This window comes from Chiloscyllium plagiosum, unplaced genomic scaffold (genome assembly GCF_037043375.1).
Source record: "Chiloscyllium plagiosum isolate Xiang-an unplaced genomic scaffold, Cpla_swu_hap1 HiC_scaffold_24, whole genome shotgun sequence".
NCBI classification, from domain to species: Eukaryota; Metazoa; Chordata; class Chondrichthyes; order Orectolobiformes; family Hemiscylliidae; genus Chiloscyllium; species Chiloscyllium plagiosum.
The window spans coordinates 44,067,655-44,077,190 of NW_028270162.1; the positions used below are offsets into that span (position 1 = coordinate 44,067,655).

Genomic DNA, 9,536 nt, shown 5'->3' on the forward strand with positions numbered 1-9,536 from the left:
ACTTCTAGTATGTGCTAGTTTCCTTATCTCAATCTATATTAAAGTTAAAATTCCACATTAAAACTAATTTAAGCTTGCTATATACTTGTCTAATTTCTTTTGTTATGACCTCAGCTGACAACTGAACTTTAGATTAGATTACTTACAGTGTGGAAACAGGCCCTTCGGTCCAACACGTCCACACCGACCTGCAACCCGTTCCCCTATACCTAACACTACGGGCAATTTAGCATAGCCTAACCTGCACATTTTTGGTCTGTGGGAGGAAACCCACACAGACACAGGGAGAACGTGCAAACTCCATACAGTCAGTCGCCTGAGGCTAGAATTGAACCCAGGTCTCTGGCATTGTGAGGCAGCAGTGCTAACCACTGTGCCACCGTGCCGAACTTGTCAGATCCTAGACTGAAATCTGGCTTGACAGATCAAATTTTGTTTGTTTGGCTATTTTAATGGGGTGGTATTTCACTGAAACACAAGCACATAATGTTGTGGATGTGGTGTTAGAAACATGACACAAGTTCTTAAGCAAATGATGCAAAAGTGAAATGCAACAAAATTAAAATAAACAAATTAATTTGTCTATAACACAAATATAAATGTGTTTAAATGCACTGTGTGGAGAGGTGATGGTACAACAGTATTATTACTATAAACATGGCAAATAGTGAAATTAAAATTCAATAAAACTCTGGAATTAACTGTCTCATTATGACAATCATCAATGTTGGGAAAAATCCATCTGATTCACTAATGTCCTTTAGGGAAGGAAAGTGCCATCCTTACCTGGTCTGGGCCTACATGTGATTCCAGACCCATAGCAATGAAGTTGACCCCTTTCTGCCCTCTGAGCAATTAGGGACGGGCATTAATTGCTGGTCTAGCCAGTGATACCAGTGAATTAATCAAAAATGTATTAATCCCAGAACACTCCTTTACAAATCCCCTTGTACAATATGTCACAAAGCTAGTCTTTTTTTTCCCTAAAAGCTGTTCCTTGGCTCAAGGAGACTCTGTCCTTGATCTTTTTCAGAAAGTTAATAAACCAGGCCGGGCTCTAATCAGATTGGTTTGGTACAGAGATGAAAAGGATTTTGAGAGGCCTTTTGTTTATATGTAAACAGATGAGATTTCAGGCCAAAGTGGTCATGATTTAGAAACGACCTGGAGAATGAAAGGTGAGTGGTCAGCTCACTAGCTGAGCAGTTTAGTTCAGTCCAGAATTTCTTGGGAGTTCAACAGTGAGCTGTGTGGAAACTCTCTCTTCTGCCCTTATAACTTCAACCTGTAAGCATCGGACCCTTTTTATGCTGTGTTTGAAAGGGGGTTTGCTTATTGGGACTGTGTATATTTGGAACAGCATACTTAAGTCTAGTTTGGATAGACGGAGTTCTGTAGGGGTTCTTTATGTTTCATTGTGTAAAGTTGTAAATAAATTTTTTGTCTGTTTTAAACCTTGGAGTCAACCTCGCTGACTTAATCCGGGTAATTTTCAATGTACACTTACCGAAACAAATTGCAAAGTTATAGCCTGGGCTGCCTGCTAAGAATGTTTTGAGTGGTCTGGCCTAGTCCATAACAAATACTTAAAGCAGAGAGATTTCTTTTTCTAACATCTCAATAAGATTAACTGTAACTTCAGTTCCTAGTCCGGAAACTCTTGTAGCTTCTTCCTGGAACTATCATACACTTAAGTTTAAAGCTGCACAGTTTCAAATAACTGCTTCAGGACTTTACCCAAACACTTTTGGTCTGGAAGCTAATTCCTTATTCAAAGCTACCATAGAGCTGATAAGTCTATCTACCTTCCTCCTTTCTCAGGAACACAGCATTTTAAATCCAGCTTCATCCATGGACTTCTTCAGAACTGAAAAACTGAAAGGTTGTGCTCTCTAAGTATGGTGTTTACCCAAAGTTTTTTTAAAAAGCACATCCCTAAATTTCTAACAGACCTTGATGCTCAATCATTTAATTTACTCAGTTATAATTCATTAATGTACACCAAAAAACATTATTTCTGAAGGTTAGCTCTTGCATCCTCTTTCAAAAGAAATCACCCTGGCTACAAAAGTACTTGTAGTTAATTATGAAATCCTTCAGACACATTGAAAAGCCCTTATATCCCTAATTCAAAAGTCCAACCTAAAATAAGTGATACAAAAGATTTACTTAACTCACACATTTTATGGCACATTGTTTCTTCAATCTATGCCTTCACTCCTGTCATATTTGATACAATTTACATGCCAATTGGTAATCCTTTTCTGTTGCTTAACCTTTTCCATTGACCTACTGAGTATTTACCTCTCATTACATCCTCTCTTACCATTGAAATTATTTCATTCTCAACCAATAAGGTTAATCTACCTCCTCCGCTATTTTCAGTATATTTCCTGTAGACGATTTAAACTTGCTTTTTAGTGCCCAGTCCCAAGCGTTTTGTTGCTATGTTTCAGTGATCACTACCATGTCATACCCTCCAAGTTACACAGTGTGATTCATTCAATTCATTCTTTGCATTCAGTGCATTTCTCTGAAGAACTTTTAGTTGAACTTTATATATGTAGAATGTCCTTTATCCTGTAATGCTTTCTGCGTACATTTCTGATTTTCAATTTCCAGTGTAAATATTTTACACCCTTTATTTTATCTTTACTTATGGTGCTTACACAATTTCTGACTCTCTTCTACTCACTTCTCTTTACTATTTGGTTATTATCTACACTATCCATTCCACTTGAGCACTGCTCCAATCCCTCACTTACATGTCCTAGTTTATGATTCTTCTGACTTCCCTATTTATCCTAATGGCTAGAATCCTGGTTACAGCCTGATTCAAGTGGGGCTGTCCTCAGTACAGATGTTTCCTCTCCAATCACTGATGTGCTGTCTCTCTTTCCCACACAGCACACTCTCAACTGCATGCTCACCTCTAAACTCTATTTATCCCTACCCCAATTTTAATGTGACTAGGGTAATAATCTGGAACATTAACACCCTCGAGGTCCTGGTCCTGAATTTAGCTACTGTTTGCAAACACATAAAAAAAACTTGACATCTTTGATGTACTGTGATAACATCATGTGATGGTTTGTCAAGAAGTTTCTGAGTATTGCTGAGAAAAGGGATATTCTGCTAAAACTTGTGCTCACAAGGACAGTCACAAGAATACATATTGTCAATGCGAACAAAATTTTATACTGCATGAGAAGAGCAGGATGATTGGTTGACAGTAGTCTCTGATTGGCAGACAAAGTACCATGGAAAATATACCAGAGAATTGTTATGTATTTTTTTTTATTCACTGGCGTTTCTGGTTAGGCTAGCAATTATTGCCTACAGGGCAGTTAAGAGTCAACCCACATTGCTGTGGATTTGCAGTCAGACGTAGGCCAGACTAGATAAGGATGACAGTTTCAAATCCTAAAGGACATTAGTGAGCAAGATATTTTGGTCCCAACAATCGACTAAAGAACATCATCAGACTCTTGATTCCATTTTTTTTAAAAACTGAATTCATGGCAGAATTTGAACCCAGGTCCCAAGAACATTATCTGGGTTTCTGGATTAGTAATCTACTAATAATACCACTGGGCCATTGCCTCCTCAGTTAACTGCCAAGCTTTCTTTCATAATTCACACCACTAATTGGTCAAGGCATTGCTATCTGGAATGCATCTGGCTGTCCCCAAAACAGAAAAAGTCAAAGTATATAGAAATGTTATTTCTGTTTGCAAATGGCATCATCCTGCATGTAAATACATGAAAATTTCAGTGCCTATCTAAAGGCTGCACTGTGAGTCATAAAGTCATAGAAATGTACAGCACGGAAACAGAGCTTTCTGTCCAACTTGTCCATGCCAACCAGGAACCCTACCCTTATCCAGTCACATTTGCCAACACTTGGCTCATATCACTCTAAACCATTTTTATTCATATACCCGTCCAGGTGCCTTTTAAATGTTGTAATTGTAAAAGCCTCCACCAATTCCTCTGGCAGCTCATTCCACACATGCACCACTCTTTGCATGAAAAAGTTGCCCCTTAGGTCCCTTCTATATTTTTTCCCCTCTCACCCAAAACCTATGCCCTCTAGTTCTCGACTCCCCCACCCCAGGGAAAAGACCTTGTCTACTTACCCTATGCAATCTTAAATTGGATGTTAGTATAATTCAGGACTCATTCAGGATTATTTAGCAAGTGTTATCCAATCACAAAAACAGCTAATTTTGGACACTGGATATATCTCATAATTCTGTGTTGGTACTACAGCACACAGATAAGGATGTGATACTTATTAGTAAGGTTTTTTAAATTGTAGAGAAAATAATGAAGTGTTGGAATTAATCATGAACTTCATTTGGGATTTATATGACATCAAGTAAGATGTCTTCCAGACTCCTTGATGCAAGTACAGTCCTGTGTTTGTCTTGCTTAGCTTAATATTTGCATGATGATGCATAATTTCCTGATGTTAAGTTGATTTGAATTCTGCGTCTATCCTGTACTCTGTGAGAAATAGCAAAGAATCCCACGAATGAATGAATGAATGAATAAAAATTTGTTTTGAGGACAATTTCTGCCAATATTAACCACAAAAGATTGAGATGCATCTCTGTGGATTGCTTTGATGGAAAGGTTTAGTCAAGAAAATCACTTATGAACTTAAGTATAAAGATGAGAGTCTAACACAATGCATTAATTGGAATTGGTAACTGGAATCACAGTGGCAGAACCTATATTTGGCACTAAAGTTGAGTGAATGATTTAATAATGTCCATTAAAAATAAAACATTAGCACATCAGGCTAAGAGCTGTATAATGAGAAGTACAGCAGGTGGTGGTAGTACCTGGTGTAAAATTTGAGATTTTCAAAACATAATTTTTTAATAAATAATGTAATAACCTTCCCCTGAACTTTATGTAAGAATCCCAAAAGAAACCACAAAGGTGCAAGCTGTAACTAATGAAAAAATGGGCGAAGGATTAAACATGATAAAGGCATTGAGCCATAATTGACGACTTGCAAATGGGAAGTCATAAGCTGAGTTCCAGGAAAATGAAATAATTGCCTTAATTTTTTTAAAAGAAACAATGGGAATTGGGAAAGAAATTGGAGCAACCAAAGGAGGATATGTAGCTTATTCAAGATTGAGTAAATCCAACAAGAGGGTAACCAATTTGGACCAGTTTGGATCAAATCACAATGGAACAATGGCAAACATTTAAGAAAATAGTGCTTCACACAGCAAAGATATTTTCCTGTGGGAAAGATTCTCAGACTAGGAAAAGCCAAACATGGTTAGTTTGGCAAAAAAAGTAATAAGGCGAGGACTGGAAAAGTTTTAAAAAATCAACATGACACAACCAAATCAAAAGTGAAAATCAGGGTATACTTGAAAATGATATCAAAATGAACAGTAGGAGTTTCTTTAAATATATAAAAATAAAGAGAGAAGCCAAAGAGCATAGGCCCTTGGAGAATGAGACTGGGGAAATAATAATGGGAAACCAAGAGATTGCAGAGGAGTTGAATAAATACTCTGTATCAATCTTCACTGAATGGCATTATAAATTCTGAAATAATCAAGGGGCAAAAGGAGGAGAGGATATAGATGCAATAGTTATCAGCAGGGAAAATAAGTGCTACAGAAACTAATGAGGCTAAAGACTAATAAGTTCCCTGGACATGATGGATTGCATCCTAGGATATTGTTAGAAGTAGCAACAGTGTTAGAGGAGGCATTCCAGAAATCCTTAAATTCTGGGAAAGTCTCAAAGGATTGGAAAACTGCTAAGTAGTACCTTTATATTAAAAGGAAAGGAGATAAAAAGAACTATAGGTCAGCTAGCAGAATATTGTCGGGAAAATGTTAGTGTATAATAAAAGATGCAATGGTAGAGTATTTAGAAATGCTTAATATAATTAAGCAGAGTCAGCATGGCTTCATGTGGAGGAAATCATGCCTGATAAATTTACTAGAATCCTTTTTATGGGATAACAATCAGGAGAGAGAAAGGGGAAGCAGTGGATGTAGTATATTTAGATTTTCAGAAGGTCATTGAGTCATAGAGATGTACAACATGGAAACAGACCCCTCGATCCTACTCATCCATGACGACCAGATATTCTAATCCTTATTCTATAAACCAAGTTTATAGAAGTCGCAAATTAAAAAGGAAGACAAGTGATGTACAGAATCCACAGAGGGATGTAGACAGGTGAAGCAAGTGGGCAAAATCATGGCAGATAGAATATAATGTGAGAAAATATGAGTTTATGCACTTTTACAGGAAGAACAGAGGAGTTAAGAATCATTTAAATGGAGAAAGACTTTGGCAGCACATATACTAAAATTGGAACGATACAGAGAAGATTAGCATGGCCCCTGCGCAAGGATGACACGCAAATTGGGCGGCACGGTGGCACAGTGGTTAGCACTGCTGCCTCACAGCGCCAGAGACCCGGGTTCAATTCCCTCCTCAGGCGACTGACTGTGTGGAGTTTGCACGTTCTCCCCGTGTCTGCATGGGTTTCCTCCAGGTGCCCTGGTTTCCTCCCACAATCCAAAGATGTGCAGGTCAGGTGAATTGGCCATGCTAAATTACCGTAGTGTTAGGTAAGGGGTAAATGTAAATGTAGGGGTATGGGTGGGTTGCGCTTCGGCGGGTCGGTGTGGACTTGTTGGGCCGAAGGACCTGTTTCCACACTGTAAGTAATCTAATCTAATCTAATCTAAAAAAAAAACAGAGGGAGTTGGGAGTCCTCATCTATAAATTACAAAAGCTAGCATTCTGGCCCAGTGGTTAACAGGGAAGGCAAATGGACTGCTGGCCTTTATTTCAAAGGAAATGGAATATAAAAGTAAGGAGGTTTTGTTAAAACTATACAAGACACCAGTGGGTCCATGGTTGAAATATTGTGCACAGCTTTGGGCTCCTTATCTGAGGAGAGATATATTTTGGCATTGGAGACAAACCAGGGAAGGCTCACCAGTCTGATCACAGGCATGGAGAAACTATCTTGTGAAGAGAAGGTGAATAAGTTGGGCTGGTACTCATTTAGAAGTGATTTTAATGAAAGAAGCAGATTCTTAGGGAACTTAACAGGGTATATGCAGAAAGGTTGTTTCCTCGGAATGGGGGGGGGGGGGGGGGGGGTGGGCGGTGTGTGAATCTAGGACCAGAGGACACAAACTCAGAGTGCAGGTTGCACATTTAAATCAGAAATGAAGAGGAATTTCTTCAATCAGAGGATACTGAATCTGTGGAATTCTTTGACCACAGAGGGCGAGTGAGGCTGGCCATTAAAACATTCAAGGCTGGGATACACAGATTTTTAATCAGTAAAGGATTTGAGGGTTTAAGGCAGGAAAATGAAGTTCAGGATGATGAGATCAGCAATGATCTTTTTGAATCATGCAGCATGGCTAAATAACCAAGCTCTGCTCTTATGTTTTCTTCCTAGAATCCCCCTAGGGTGTGGAAGCAGGCCATTTGGCCCATTAAATCCACACCAACTCTCCAAACAGCATCCCACCTAGTCCCATCATAATCCTGTAACCTTGCATTTCCCATGGCTAACCTACCTAGCCTGCACATCCCCAAGACACTTTGCACAATTTCCTATGGCCAATCCATCTAACCTGCCCAGTTTTAGACTGTCAGAGGAAACCCACGCAGACGCGGGGAGAATATGCAAACTCCACACAGATAGTCACCCGAAAGTGGGATTGAACCCAGGTTCCTTGCACTGCGAGGCAGCAGTGCTAACTACTGAGCCACTATATGATCCTAAATCACCTTTCTACCGCAGCACAATCTGCTGTCAACTAGAAAACTGAACTAATTCACTGACTAGTGTGTGGCAAAATATATTTAGTCCACAAAGTAAAGGAATACTTCACATTTCATTATTGTATGAAACAAGTCTGCCTGGATGAGGTCATCTGATTTCTGTGCATTAGTAGCAGTAAGTTGGCCTGATATTATCAGAAGCACTTCCTGATAGCTGTCTGCTTTGTTCTGCAAATAGCCCATTAAAGGGAGTGGATGTGGTTCTGACACCTATTAACTACACACTGTTGCCACTCAAAATGTAGTTCCTGGAACTGTGCGTAGACTGAATCTTTAATTATGTGTATGGCTAGCTGCTTTCTTTTCATTTTGCAATTGGTGTTTCTAATTTCCTTTGTTCCTGATTGAACTTTAAAGGCTGTCAGGAGCATGATCCATATTCAACAGCCCATCTGACATAATCGAGGGATGTTCCGGAGACATGTTCCAGAGAACATCTCTTGTAAAGTCATTTTTATAAAAGGCCTTCATTAAAAGTTGCATTTATCTACTTCTTTCTGCATTCAGTCACGTGATGTCTTCAGTAAGCTATTAAATTCTGTTATCTAGTCTTTGTTTAAGAATTTGTATGATTACTAATAAATTTATTTTGTATTTCATAGCTCAAACAATGGTCTAATTTTATTTTCTGAAGTGTCGGAGATCATGAGACAGCTCATGGCTTATCCAATGAACCATGGCAAATGTTTTGGTTAAATCATTTATCTCATTAATTGTTTTTCCAGTATTTAAAGGTACATTCAGGTTTGTAGTGTTGGATGTCAGAGAAGTAAGAGAAGAAAGTGAGGACTGCAGGTACCGGAGGTCAGAGTCAAAGAGTGCGGTGCTGGAAAAGCACAGCAGGTCAGGCAGCATCCGAGGCACAGGAGGGTCGACATTTCGAGCATAAGATCTTCATCAGGTGTACAAGTATGATATGAAACGAGCACACTGCCAGCGCTCAGCAAAATCGCTATCCCATCATATTATGAGATTTGTCAACATTTATTGTTTGGAATTGTTGATTAAAATGAAAATAAAGAACTGCAGATGCTGGTAATCTGAAACAAAAAAGTGCTGGAGAAATTCAACAGGTATGGCAGCATCCGTGGAGTAAATAAATATTTCAAATCCAGTGACCCTTTGTATCTCTGTGTCTCTTTCTCTCTCTCTCTCTCTCTCTCTCTCTCTCACACACCCACTCACACCTAACCTTGTTTTTCTGAAATGTCCTGACCATCCTTTACTATGAGCTTGGCCATTCAATGTATGTTGCACATTTCATAGTAAGGGCATCAGTTTTGCACAAATAAATACTCACCCAACAAACACATATGGCATCCATCTTACCAGCAGAAATACTGGAGGGGACTCAGGACCAGAAATCCTGATAAGTCTTCTACTAAGACCTCGGAATACTGAGGCTGACTGCAGCTTTCTGAATTGGCTGCCACTGGCTAACTTAATATAACCCAAGCAGCCAGGCTGGGATAAAACCAGTACACAGCAGATGCTGGCAATCTGAAACAAACACAGAAAATAAAGGCTGGAGTAACTCAGCAGGTTTGACTTCATCTGTGGACAGAGGAACAGATATTAAATCTGATATGACACTTCTTCGGAACTGAACCAGATTGGAAAATGGTAGCTTTAGTTCTGTTGATAGAGGAAATGGAGGAGCAAGAAGAACAGATGGCATG

The 9,536-nt window shown here is 39.1% G+C and overlaps 1 non-coding gene across 1 annotated transcript; it reads left to right on the forward strand.

Annotated features, from left to right (window-relative positions):
* The first annotated feature begins 6,326 nt into the window (after positions 1-6,326).
* LOC122562904 (U6 spliceosomal RNA) lies at positions 6,327-6,436 on the forward strand. Its single transcript, XR_006315445.2, has one exon. It is a non-coding gene; the product is annotated as a U6 spliceosomal RNA (small nuclear RNA).
* Positions 6,437-9,536: the final 3,100 nt, after the last annotated feature.